We start from the raw sequence: 14,998 nt of genomic DNA, 5'->3' as shown, positions 1-14,998 counted from the left end.
TTCGGGACCCCCTACCCGAGATCCGCCGGTTTTGACACCGACAGTGACCTAGTGTGACAAACACGTATCATCACGGAAGTGTATTTTTTTGTAGTGTCTGGAAAGGATCCATTCTTAGCAATGAATATCTTGCCTTCGGATCTGTGATAGAAGGTGTACCCAACAGTTTCCTTTCGGTATCCTATGAAGAGCACTTCTCCGATTTGGGTTCGAGCTTATCAGGTTGAAGCTTTTCCGCATGAGCATTGCAGCTCCAAACTTTAAGAAACGACAACTTGGGATTCTTGCCAAACCACTGTTCATATGGCGTCATCTCAATGGATTTTGATGGTGCCCTATTTAGCATGAATGCAGTCGTCTCTAAAGAATAACCCCAAAATGATAGCGGTAAATCAGTAAGAGACATCATAGATCGCACCATATCCAATAAAGTAAGGTTATGACGTTCGGACACGCCATTTCGCTATGGTGTTCCAGGTGTCGTCAGTTGTGAAACTATTCCACATTGTTTCAAATGAAGACCAAACTAGTAACTTAAATATTCTCCTCCACGATCAGATCATAGAAATTTTATTTTCTTGTTACGATGATTTTCCACATCACTCTGAAATTATTTGAACTTTCAAATGTTTCAAACTTATGTTTCATTAAGTAGATATACCCATATCTGGTCAAATCATCTCTGAAGGTTAGAAAATAACAATACCCGCCACAAGCCTCAACACTCATTGGACCGCATACATCGGTATGTATTATTTCCAATAAGTCAGTAGCTCGTTCCATTGTTTCGGAGAATGGAGTTTTAGTCATCTTGCCCATGAGGCATGGTTCGCAAGCACCAATTGATTCATAATCAAGTGATTCCAAAATTCCATCAGCATGGAGTTTCTTCATGCGCTTTACACCAATATGACCTACACGACAGTGCCTCAAATAAGTGCACTATCATTTCAACTTTGCATCTTTTGGCTTCAATATTATGAACATGTGTATCGCCACGATCGAGATTCAACAAAAATAGACCACTCAAACAAGGGTGCATGACCACAAAAGATATTACTCATATAAATAGAACAACCATTATTCTCTGATTTAAATGAATAATTATCTTGCAATAAACAAGATCAATATATAATGTTCATGCTTAACGCTGGCACCAAATAACAATTATTCATGTCTAAATCTAATCCCGAAGGTAGATGTAGAGGTAGCGTGCCGGCGGTGATCACATCAACCTTGGAACCATTTCCGACGCGCATCATTACCTCGTCCTTAGCCAATCTTTGTTTGATCCGTAGCCCCTGTTTTGAGTTGCAAATACGAGCAACAGAACCAGTATCAAATACCCAGGCGCTACTACGAGCATTCATAAGGTACAAATCAATAACATGTATAACAAATATACCTTTCACTTTGGCATCCTTCTTATCCGCCAAATACTTGGGGCAGTTCTGCTTCCAGTGACCAGTCCCTTTGCAGTAGAAGCACTCAGTTTCAGGCTTAGGTCCAGACTTGGGCTTCTTCTCTTGCGCAGCAACTTCCTTGACGTTCTTCTTGAAGTTACCCTTCTTTCCTTTGCCCTTTTTCTTGAAACTAGTGGTCTTGTTAACCATCAACACTTGATGCTCCTTCTTCATTTCTACCTCCACAGCCTTTAGCATCGCGAAGAGCTCGGGAATCATATTGTTCATCCCTTGCATATTATAGTTCATCACAAAGCCTTTATAGCTTGGTGGCAGTGATTGAAGAACTCTGTCAATGACACTATCATTAGGAAGATTAACTCCGAGCTGAGTCAAGTGGTTATGGTACCCAGGCATTCTGAGTATGTGTTCACTGACAAAACTATTCTCCTCCATTTTGCATCTATAGAACTTGTTGGAGACTTCATATCTCTCAACTCAGGCATTTCCCTGAAATATTAACTCCAACTCTTGGAACATCTCATATTCTCGATGACGTTCAAAACATCTTTGAAGTCCCGATTCTAAGCCGTAAATCATGGCACACTGAACTATCGAGTAGTCATCATCTTTGCTCTGCCAGACGTTCATAACATCCGTAGTTGCTCCTACAGCAGGCCTTGCACCTAGCAGTGCTTCCAGGATGTAATTCTTTTGTGCAAGAATGAGGATAATCCTCAAGTTACGGATCCAGTCCCTGTAATTGCTACCATCATGTTTAAACTTAGCTTTCTCTAGGAATGCATTAAATTCAAAGGAACGGTAGCACGGGCCATTGATCTACAACAACATAGATATGCAAAATAACTATCCGGACTAAGTTCATTATAAATTGAATTTCAATTAATCATATTACTTAAGAACTCCCACTTAGATAGACATCCCTCTAGTCATCTAAATGATCACGTGATCCAAATCAACTAAACCATATTCGATCATCACGTGAGATGGAGTAGTTTTCAATGGTGAACATCACTATGTTGATCATATCTACTATATGATTCACGTTCGACCTTTCGGTCCCAGTGTTCCGAGGCCATATCTGCATATGGTAGGCTCGTCAAGTTTAACCCGAGTATTCTCCACGTGCAAAACTAGCTTGCACCCATTGTATGTGAACGTAGAGCTTATCACACCCGATCATCACGTGGTGTCTCGGCACGATGAGCTGTAGCAACGGTGCATACTCAAGGAGAACACTTATACCTTGAATTTTAATGAGGGATCATATTATAATGCTACCGCCATACTAAGCAAAATAAGATGCATAAAAGACAAACATCACATGCAATCAGAATATGTGACATGATAAGGCCATCATCATCTTGTGCTCATGATCTCCATCACTGAAGCATCATCATGATCTCCATCATCATAGGCTTGACACCTTGATTTCCATCGTAGCATCGTTGTCGTCTCACCAACTATTGCTTCTACGACTATCACTACCGCTTAGTGATAAAGTAAAGCAATTACATGGCGATTGCATTTCATACAATAAAGTGTATGGCTCCTGCCAATTGCCTATAGCTCTGTTACAAAACATGATCATCTCATACAACAATTTATATCTCATTATGTCTTGACCATATCACATCACAACAAGCCCTACAAAAACAAGTTAGACATCCTGTACTTGGTTGTTGCAAGTTTTCCGTGGCTTTTACGAGCTTCTAGCAAGAACCGTTCTTACCTACGCATGAAAACCAAAACGATTTTTTGTCAAGTGTGATGTTTTAACCTTCAACAAGGACCGGCCGTAGTCAAACTCGATTTAACTAAAGTTGGAGAAACAGACATCCGCCAGCCACATGTGTGCAAAAGCACGTCGGTAGAACCAGTCTAATGAACGCGGTCATGTAATGATGGTCCGGGCCGCTTCATCCAGTAATACCGCCTAATCAAAGTAATACATTGGTGGTAAGTAGTATGACTATTATTGCCCACAACTCTTTGTGTTCTACTAGTGCACATATCATCTATGCATAGACCTGGCTCGGATGACACTGTTGGGGAACATAGTAATTCAAAAAAAATCCTAACATAGTGATTCAAAAGAATTCCTAGGATCATGCAAAAAAATTCCTAGGAGATGCATAGCAACGAGAGGGGAGAGTATGTCCACGTACCCTCGTAGAATGAAAGCGGAAGCGTTTAGTAATGCGGTTGATGTAGTAGAACGTCTTCGCGATCCAACCGATCCATGTACCGAACGTACGACACCTCTGCGTTCACCACATGTTCAACTCAATAACGTCCCTTGTGCTCTTGATCCAGTTGAGGACGAGGGTGAGTTCCATCAGCATGATGGTGTGGCGATGATGATGATGAAGTTACCGGCGCAGGGCTTCGCCTAAGCACTACGACGATATGACCGAGGTGTTAAACTGTGGAGGGGGGCACCGCACACGGCTAAGAGATTGTTTGCTGTTCTTTGGGGTGCCCCCTGCCCCCGTATACAAAGGAGGAGAGGGGGAGGCCGGGCGGCCCCTGTAGGGCACGCCAGGAGAAGGGAGTCCTACTAGGACTCCAAGACCTAGTAGGATTCCACCTGGTGGAAGGGGGAAGGAAGGGAGAGGGAGAGGGAGAGGGAAGCCACGCCCCCTCCCTTAGTCCTATTCGAACTCCCCATGGGGGGCGTGCGCCTCCCCTATGTGGGTTGTCCTCTCTCTCACCTATGGCCCATGATGGCCCATTGCTTCCCCGGTGGGTTCCGGTAACCCCTCCGGCACTCCGTTTTTACCCGGTACCTCTCAGAACTCTTCCGGTGTCAGAATAACGTCATCCAATATATCAATCTTTATGTATCAACCATTTTGAGACTCCTCGTCAAGTCCGTAATATCATCCGTGACTCCGAACAAACTTCGGTCATCAAAACACATAACTCATAATACAAATTGTCATTGAATGTTAAGCGTGCAGACCCTACATGTTCAACAACCATGTAGACATGACCGAGACACATCTACGATCAATAACCAATAGCGGAACCTGGATGCTCATATTGCTTCTCACATATTCTCTAAAGATCTTTATCGGTCAAACCGCACAACAACCTACATTGTTCCCTTTGTCATTGGTATGTTACTTGCTCGAGATTCGGTCGTCGGTATCATCATACCTAGTTCAATATCGTTACTGGAAAGTCTCTTTACTCGTTCCGTAATGATTCATCCCGCAACTAACTCATTAATCACGTTGCTTGCAAGGCTTATAGTGATGAGCATTACCGAGAGGACCCAGAGATACCTCTCCAATACACGGAGTGACAAATCCTAATCTCGATCTATGCCAACCCAACAAACACCTTCGGAGACACCTGTATAACATCTTTATTATCACCCAATTATGTTGTGATGTTTGATACCACACAAGGTGGTATTCAGGAGTTGCATAATCTCATAGTCAGAGGAACATGTATAAGTCATGAAGAAAGCAATAGCAATAAAACTAAACGATCATTTATGCTAAGCTAATGAATGGGTCTTGTCCATTACATCATTCTCCTAATGATGTGATCCCTTTCATCAAATGACAACACATGTCTATGGTTAGGAAACACCATCTTTGATTAACGAGCTAGTCAAGTAGAGGCACACTAGGGACACAATGTATTGTCTATGTATTCGCACATGTACTAACTTTCCGGTTAATACAATTCTAGCATGAATAATAAACATTTAACATGATATAAGGAAATATAAATAAAAACTTTATTATTGCCTATAGGGCATATTTCCTTTAGTATCCCACTTGCACTAGAGTCAATAATCTAGATTACATAGTAATGATTCTAACACCCATGGAGTCTTGGTGCGGATCATGTTTTGCTCATGGAAGAGGCTTAGTCAATGAGTCTGCAACATTCAGATCCGTATGTATTTTGCAAATCTCTATGTCTCCCTCCACGACTTGATGACGGATGGAATTGAAGCATCTCTTGATGTGTTTGGTTCTCTTGTGAAATCTGGATTCCTTCGCTAAGGCAATTGCTCCAGTATTGTCACAAAAGATTTTCATAGGACCCGATGCACTAGGTATTACACCTAGATTGGATATGAACTCCTTCATTTGCTGCTTCAGAAGCAGCTATGTACTCCGCTTCACAAGTAGATCCCGCCATGATGCTTTGCTTGGAACTTGTAGCAACCACGATCCCAATGGACAAAATTCTCTGTGCTTAAGTGTCATCCCTAGATCGGTAATCCTGACACACACAGTACTCGAGAAATAATAACAGAGTTCAACCACACACTTATTACATCGAGGTCCTCATAAGAGTATCATTACACAAATAATATGGCTTAAGGCCATCTAAACTAAATAACTACGAATGCTTCGAAGGTAAATGAGTCCATCAACTCCAACGGCATAGCTGAGTGCATGAGAACGACCTATCGCACCTTATTTTTCGTTGGTAAAGTCTGCGACATGAGACATTGCAGCCGTGTAGGTCAGCACGTGGAATATGCTGGCAGAGTTACACTATAGAGCAAAAGAATGCAAAGAACTATATCTACATGCATATTTGGCTGGTGGAGGCTCTAAGTTCAAAAGTTTTGCATAAAGCTAATTTTTCCTTACAACAAAGGAATAAATTTTATTTGCTACTCCCAAGTTGTACCAATATTTTTAGAAGGTTTCCTCCAACTCAAATACCAGTTAAGTATCATCATTAAACCCAATTCAATTAATTAAAGAGTGATGAGATCAACAATAATATCTAATTCCAGATAGTCAAGATGTCCATAACCGGGGACACGGCTAACCATGATTAGTTTATACACTCTACAGAGGTTGCGCACTTTTCCCCACAAGACTCGACCGCATCCATGATCAGAAGATTGAGACATAGTCTTTATGAAGCATTAACTCTCTACTCCGGGCGGACCGGTACACCTACTTTCCCCTACATCTGCTAGTCCACCTCTTCAAGAGCTCGCACAACTTACTCAACTATGCCAGAGCCCATAATGTCTTGTGGCTGCACACGGAAGTTTCTAGTCATGAAATATCATATGATCCCTTTGAGCCTGGGTGGAGAACCGAGGAAAAATCACATGGGTACTTCGGGATTTCCCTAACGGGCAAGCACTGGGTTCCCAGGTGCCCCAACCAATCCACCCAGATGTGTATTAAAATTGCCACCTTAGTGTTATCCAAAATTATTAACTCTCCCAACTTCCATGTACATCACGGTCCAATCCCCGTCTACAGCATGGCTAAGTAATAATTGAACATAACGTATATTCCCGGGGTGATCATAGGTAATAGGTTCCTACCTTAAGTACTACAACCAAACCACATGTTCCCAATCCTACCCATGGAAATATTTGAGGGGCACAACTAATGCATAGTATAAACTGGGTATAAAAGAGTATGATCAAAGTGTAACTTGCCTTGCTGATGATATGCAAACTCTAGAGATTCGTAGTAACAAGCTTCGCACTCTGGAAAATCTAGCATGGACAAACCATAGCATACATAAGCAATCAAGTAAACGATGCAAAGAGAAAACAAGAAAACCAAATAAAACTCGAAACAAGCAAATAGCTAACCTAAACAGAAAACCAAATCTAACAACATTATTTTATGTGAACTATATCTTAGCGGTATGTACATGTGATTAGCTACAATTTGCAAAAAGAATCAACTCAAACGGAGTTACGAAACTCAAGATACGAACAAAACAAGATCGAATACTACTCTAAACTAACCTCAAATTTTGAATTATCAAAATCATGTTCAAGTTGGTTAACGCGAAAGAAGAGATCGTTACGAAGATCTAGCCGTTGGTTTCATCTAATTTGGATAAACGAGCTAAAAGTTACGCTAGTTTTAAGATCAGGGGCTAAATCGTGGTAAAACTTATTCGCGGATAGGTCCCTGGCTGAAAATAAACAGAAGAAGAAAAATCTATTGGACAACGTCCACTAACAGAGAAACGAACGAATTCGTTTGCTACAGAGGCTAAACGAGTGAACATTCGTTATATAAAATAAAAAACGAACCGGTCTAATTAAACCGAACTAAAACTAAAACCGAAAAAACTAGGGTTGGGTTCGGTTTTATACCGGTTCGGTGCCGGCGAGAAAAGCTGATAGCGGCGGGGCGGTTTCGGCTCCGGTGAAGCTCCGGCGGCGCGAGGTGAGGTGGCGGGGCACAACGGCGGCATCCACTTGCGCGGGCAGCGATAGCTTGAGACGAGGAGGAGAGGGGGCTGGGATGGAGTATATAAAGGCGGGGTGGCAGCTTCGGCTTGGGGAAGGGGCATGCGGCGGAGGTGGCAAACAAGGAGTCCAACTCGGACTCCTCCGGCGGGCGGCAGCGGCAGCGCTCAGGACTTCGGTCCCGAGTTGGTTCGAGCGCGCGGGCGAACTGGGCCGTGGCCTTGGCTTCGGCTGGGCCGGCCAAGTTAGACATTTAAAAAGAACAGCGCCGTGAAGAAAACAAATTATAAAAAATAAAAATAAAAGTCCTAAAATTCCAAAAACAATTTTCACCGTCCCTGCCTAATATTTGGGACAAAGTGAACATTTTTCTGGACTAAATGCAATTTTTAAAAATGCATGTTTTCTCTAATTTAACCGAATAAAATTGCAAATAAATTTCAAATAAAATAATTTGACTTCCAAATTTCTTTTCCAATATTTCTCCTATATTTTGACGAAGTCATTTTATCTTCTCTCATTATTTTTATTGGTTGAAATAATTGGAAAGAATTTGTTGAAATCAAATTGATCAAATTTTCAAATTTGAAATAAATTCAAAAATGAAAATTTAAATGAATACTCAAACTCTCTCCTTGGGTCCTTGAGTTGCTTAAGATTTCTCGAACAGAACCAAATAAAATATGAATGCAGATGAATGATCTATGTATAGCATCCAAATTGAAAATTCGGATATTACAAACCTACCCCCCTTAAGATGAATCTCGCCCTCGAGATTCGGGTTGGTTAGCAAAAAATGTGGGTGGTGCTTGCGGAGGTCTTCTTCTCGCTCCCAGGTGGCTTCCTCCTCGGTATGATGGCTCCACTAATCTTTGCAAAACTTGATAACCTTGCTGCGAATAACTCGACTAGAAAACTCGAGAATCTTCACTCGCTTCTCTTCATAGGTCAGATCACTATCCAACTCAATCGCTTCCAGTGGCACTGTATCTCTCAGAGGGATGTCATCCATCTCTGCATGACACTTCTTCAACTGGGAAACATGAAACACATCATGAACTCCTAACAATCCTTCAGGTAATTCCAACTTGTAAGCAACTTCTCCCATACGTTCCAAAACTCTATATGGTCCCACAAAACGTGGTGCTAGCTTTCCATTAACACCAAATCGTTTAACTCCTCGAAGTGGGTACACACGAAGATATGCTCTGTCTCCAACTTCGTAAGCTACTTCCTTGTGTTTAGTATTTGCACAACTCTTCTGCCTGGACCGGGCTACCTTGAGTCTGTCTCGAATCAACTTAGCCTTCTCCTCAGAATCTCTGATTAAGTCTGGTCCAAACAACTGTCTATCTCCAACTTCATTCCATGATAGTGGTGTCCTGCACCTCCTTCCGTACAAGGCTTCAAAAGGGGTCATCTTCAAACTAGCTTGATAACTGTTGTTATAGGAGAACTCTACATAGGGCAAATTGTCATCCCAACTAGATCCATAATCTAGCGCACAAGCTCTCAACATGTCCTCCAGAATCTGATTGATTCTCTTGGTCTGTCCATCTGTCTATGGATGAAAGGTTGTATAAACTCTAGCCTGGTACCCAAAGTTTCATGCAACTGATTCAAAAACTTTGAAGTAAACTGTGTTCCTCTATCTGATATGATGGTCCTCGGAACTCCATGCAGACATACGACCCCGGTCATTTATATCTTCGTCAACTTAGCACTTGTGTAAGTTGTCTTCACAGGGATGAAATGACCTACCTTCGTCAAGCGATCGACTACAACCCAGATAGAGTCATAGCCTAAATGGGTCCTGGGTAATCCAGTGATAAAATCCATGCCTAGTTTATCCCACTTCCATTCGGGTATCGGCAACGACTATAGTAAACCTGCTGGTTTCTGATGCTCTGCCTTAACTCTCTGACATACATCACATACTGCTACATACTCTGCAATATCCTTCTTCATTCCTGTCCACCAAAAACTTTCCTTCAAATCCAGATACATCTTGGTGTTGCCTTGGTGAATCGAATAAGGCGAATCATGAGCCTCTTGAAGAATTGACTTCCTGATCTCGAGGTCATTGGGTACATAGATACGATTCTCAAACCATAAAGTCTCATGCTCATCCTCACGAAAACCTTTAGCCTTTCCTTTACCCACCTTTCTTTTATCTCTGCAATCTCCTTGTCAGTCTTCTGGGCTTCTCGGATCTTTCTCAGCAAGGTGGACCGAATTTCCAATGCTGCAACAAAACCTCTCGGAACTATTTCCAATTGAAACTCTCTAAGGTCGTCAGCTAACTCCTTAGGTAATCCTGTTATGAGCATGTTAACATAACTCTTGCGGCTCAACGCATCTGCTATGACATTGGCCTTTCCTGGATGATAATGCAATCTAATGTCATAATCCTTTATGAGCTCCAACCATCTCCTTTGCCTGAGGTTCAACTCCTTCTGCGTGAAGATGTATTTCAAACTCTTATGATCCGTGTAAACATCACAACGGTTTCTGATGAGAAAATATCTCCATGTCTTGAGCGCATGCACTATGGCTGCTAACTCCAAATCATGTGTGGAATAATTCAACTCATGAGGTCAAAGCAGTCATGAGGCATTTGAAACAACTCTTCCTTCTTGCATGAGAATGCATCCAAGTCCCTGACGTGAAGTGTCGCAATAGACTTGGAAATCCTTGCGTATGTCTGGGAGAATCAGCACTCGAGCTGTAACCAAATGTTTCTTTAACTCCTGAAAACTACCTTACACTCATCTGTCCATTTAAACTTGTTTTCCTTCTTCAATAACTCCATCATGGGCTTCGCAATCTTGGAAAAATTCTCAATGAATCTCTGATAGTAACCTGCGAGTCTGAGAAAACTTCTGATCTCTCCAAGTGAGGTGGGTGCCAACCACTCAGTGACAGATGCAACCTTGGTAGGATCTACTGCTATTCCTTCTCCTGATATAACATGTCCAAGAAACCCAACTTCCTTTAACCAAAACTCACATTTGCTGAACTTGGCATACAACTGATGTTCCGTGAGCTTCTCGAGAACCAAGCGCAAATGTTCCTTATGCTCTTCTTCATTCTTCGAGTAGACCAATATATCATCAATGAACACCACAACAAACTTGTCCAAAAACTCCATGAACACCTTGTTCATCATACTCATGAAATAGGTAGGGGCATTAGTCAAACCAAATGACATAATTGTATACTCATATACCCCATACCTCGTAGAAAAAGCTGTCTTGGGTATATCCTGCTCTCGGATCTTCAACTGGCGATAACCTGATCGAAGATCAATCTTGGAGAAAACCTTAGCTCCTTGCAGCTGGTCAAACAAATCATTGATAATCAGTAGAGGGTATTTTTTCTTGATCGTCACCTCATTCAGCGCACAATAATCAACCACCATCCTTAACGATCCATCCTTCTTCTCAACTAGAAGCACTCGGGCTCCCCAAGGTGATGAGCTCGGTTGAATATAACCTTTCTCCAGTAACTCCTTGATCTGCTTCTTAATTTCCTCCAGATCATTTGCGGGCATCCGATACAGTCTCTTGGATATTGCTCCAGTGCCTGGCAATAACTCAATCAAAAACTCAATATCACGATTTGGTGGCATGCCTGGTAACCCCTCCGGAAATACACACTACAAGAAATATGTCAACTGATGACCACCACTATTGGTCACTGAAAGGTCACAAATTTCCATTTATGACCTTTTTGTGACCAAAAACATAAGGTCAAAAGCTGGGCGTCGTAAACTGACTATAGCGACCTTTCTTCTGGAATGGTCGCAAACGTTTATGACCAAAATACGTCTACTGTGGCGTTTTGGTCACTAGCAACCTCCCCAGGCCACGTAGGCATCCAGCGTGGCAATCTGACGTGGCACAAGATTCAGCCCGGTCCAATTCGGTGTTTATATGGGCCGAGCCCATTAATTCAGCCCATTTATATTTTTTTCCTCTGTGCTTTGATTGGCTAAATGGGCCTGGCCCAACAATTAGGATTTTTTTTCTGAGTTGCAGTCTTTTACAATCCATTTTTTTTGGGCCTCAACCTTTTTAGAATCTGAAAGTTATATTGCTCTTTTTAGAAACAAGTCCAACATAGTTTGGGCCATGGCCTTTTTAGAGCCCAAGTATTGAGTGCAATATAAATTCTGGACATGGCCTTTACAATCCAATAGTGGGCCAAGCCCTCTTTTATTTACAGCCAATATTCTCAAATCAGTATAGTAATAGTACTTCTTTCCCACAATAATAACACAAGTATAGAAAACTTTCTCACACAACTTTATCTCGCATAACATTAGACAGACGAACACATATCAATAACTTATCTCCTATGTTCACAAATACATAACTTTTGGAATAGCGGCACAAGCTGCAGCAATACAAGCATTCAAAAAGCAGAAGCCAGCAAGCAATATCCATCAGGAGGTGCCTTGCATACTGCCTCCTTCGAGCCTGCGAGAGAAAAAACAAGGTGAAGGTCAGTACACATCAAGGATGCTGCTGTTCTGGGTCAAGCCAAGTCAAGCGCATAAGAGAATTTAGTCAACAAAAAGTAATACACTACAAAACAAGGGAGCTCTCAAACCATACATCCTTGATGCTATTAATACACTACAAAACAAGGGAACTCCACAGCAAAACAAGGGAGCAATTCAGGGAAAGGAATACTACAGTTGCTTGAGACATGTGCTACTCGCTCGAAAGTAATCAGTAACCAACGAGTCAATAAAAGTGTGCAAGTAGGCCACTCTACCCAGTGAGATTAATACACTACAGAATCTATCTAAGACAAGACCACCACCGACATTAAACTGTACTATATTTCTGGACAGCAAACTAAATAGACGGCTGCTCTCAAACCATACATCCAAACGAAGAAAACGAGTACTCTACGGAAACCTTAGAGCATGCTTTACAACTCATATGTAGAGGCCAACTTGAAATTATGAGCATAACAAACTCGTTTTTCAGTTAGAAGCTCGCTTCCCAAAACTGTCAGGTAGTGCAGTTTTTTAACTGAACCAAATTTAGTTTACGGAACGGCCAGAGAAATCCAATTCTACAGGAGACATGGTCATATTCCTAATCATCATGCATTTTCCATGCAGATCAACCAATTCTTCTTGAAAAATGAAAATTACAGCAGTGATTCTGAAATGGCATTTACCTTCCATATCAAAGATGAAGCGTTCCCTTCTTTTAACTTCTTCAACCTAGAGCTCCTGTAGAAGAATGAAAATGACCGTTATCATGGCCGCCAATTCAAAATGAAAGCAATACCTTCCAACATAGAACAGCTAGGAAAAGAATAATTAACAGAATAATAAATAGATACACAAGCAGCTAGGAGTCGATCCTGAAGCATGAGGGCATGGATAACATTAGCAACCATGAGGAGTAAATAGTAGCAAATATTATATTGGTGGAAAAAGGTAAATACCAGCAAGCTCTAAGAAGACTCCAAGAGCTTGATGGCTCACAATACAATCATGTTTTCGATAACAAATACTACTAGAATTAAGGCACTGAACATATTCTAAGAAGTATCAACATCATGGCAGTAAAAATTAGTAGTAGCAGCTAGCAGGACATCAATCGAACACAACGTAATTATCATTTGAACAATACCGGTCACAACAAGTAATCAGAATACAGCAGCGAGTGGGTGCAAACACCAACCATAACCAGGAATACTGGAGAACTACAAGTTAAATGTACTCAAAGAAACCACCAAAATCTCTCAATACCGGTCACAACAAGTAATCAGAATACAGCAGCAACAAGTACTAGGAATAAATCACGTTAGTAACTAGAACAGAGAAAGAAAATGTAGAAGTGGCACGAGTCATGAATGGTGTCTTGAGTTACTGCTGCATCGTCCATAACAGAGGCCGAGGGACTCGCTGTGATGGGTTGCAGCATCAATGCTGATGCAGTCTCAGCCACAGGCTCCTCCTCACACCTGAAGTGAAACACGCAGGTTGGTCAGCAGAACTACAACAGTTTAGCTTTTGGAGATGACAAATAACTCAAATTACCCTTGATATCTGTTTCAAAAAAATTAACCTTCTAGTATGGCCATGTTAATACATAAAATTAACCTTTTCCCTTTACTTTCTATGAAAAATGTAAGAGACGAGAATTCTACATGTAGCTTCTGTAGACATAAATCCTAGAGAAATACAACTCTGTACGAGAATCACCCCAAATATGAACAGAACAATTCGGTATCGCCTAGACAAGGAATTGAAAATGCATGAGCTGATGCTATTGTATGATACAATTATATACTCCCATAAAAGAAGTGTTGTTTAAGTACACTCTCTTCTCTTTATTCCATCTATTAAGTATATACTCCCATAATAGATAAAAGAAGTATATACTCCCATAAAAGACTTCTAGCTGCCTTTCAGTGCCTACGTACAGTGCTTTGCAGTCAGGTTTAGGACTAGCACGGTGAAAACAAAACTATCTACTTGTTGTACTTGTTATGTTAAACCATCGAAATCAATCTGGTGTGACACAGGTGGGTTATGCTATCCACGACACGAGCACTGCATTTGTTAATATCGACTGCAGTAACGAGGGACTGTTCAATGCTACGATTCAACCACGGAGTAAACTCAAATGAGCATGGAAGAAGAGCTCACCTCGTTGAAGGCGAGGATCTGGCCGTAGCTCTTCTTCACACATTCTCGAGAGGCTTTCGAATTTGAATCATGTCCTCAGCAGAACTTGGACTTGGCGTGGATCTCGCTGGTGGCCTAGAGCTTCATGCGGTAGATCCTGGGATGCTCCTCGGTCGGCGTCGGCAGGCCCCTCCCGACAACCTCGTATTGGTGGAACTGCACGAGTGCGAGCGCCAAATGGTCAGTTCAGATCACACGACAAGAACTAATCCCCATGATAATGGTGCGTACGAGTAAGAGGGGCTCACCCTGACCGTGACCATCCTGGCCGGAGTTGCCGAGGTCGCCGTGCGTCGGTCTGGGGCGATGGGATTGCTGTTGTGCGATGCTGCGACGGGCTTCTATTCGCGGGAGCCGCGCCAGCCCAGGGCCCCGCCGGTGAGCTCCGACGAGGGGAGGGGGGAGGGAAGCGACCCCCATCACCATGGCTGCCAAATCCCTCCCTCCGGATCGAGGCTGTGTCCGCCAGATCGGTGTGGCCAAGGCTGCCAATCCGCCTCGCCTGGTCGAACTGGGCCTCGAGGAGAGGAGGTGGTGGCCATCGATGGTGGGGATGGGGGGCGACGGTGGCGGCAGCGTCCATCTCCGCCTGGATCACGCGCGTGGGGGTATGGGGAGGGGAGGGGAATTGGCTCGCGAGATTTG

Source organism: Triticum dicoccoides, chromosome 5B (assembly GCF_002162155.2).
Source record: "Triticum dicoccoides isolate Atlit2015 ecotype Zavitan chromosome 5B, WEW_v2.0, whole genome shotgun sequence".
Classification (NCBI taxonomy): Eukaryota; Viridiplantae; Streptophyta; class Magnoliopsida; order Poales; family Poaceae; genus Triticum; species Triticum dicoccoides.
Note: the sequence above shows the minus strand (reverse complement) of the source record.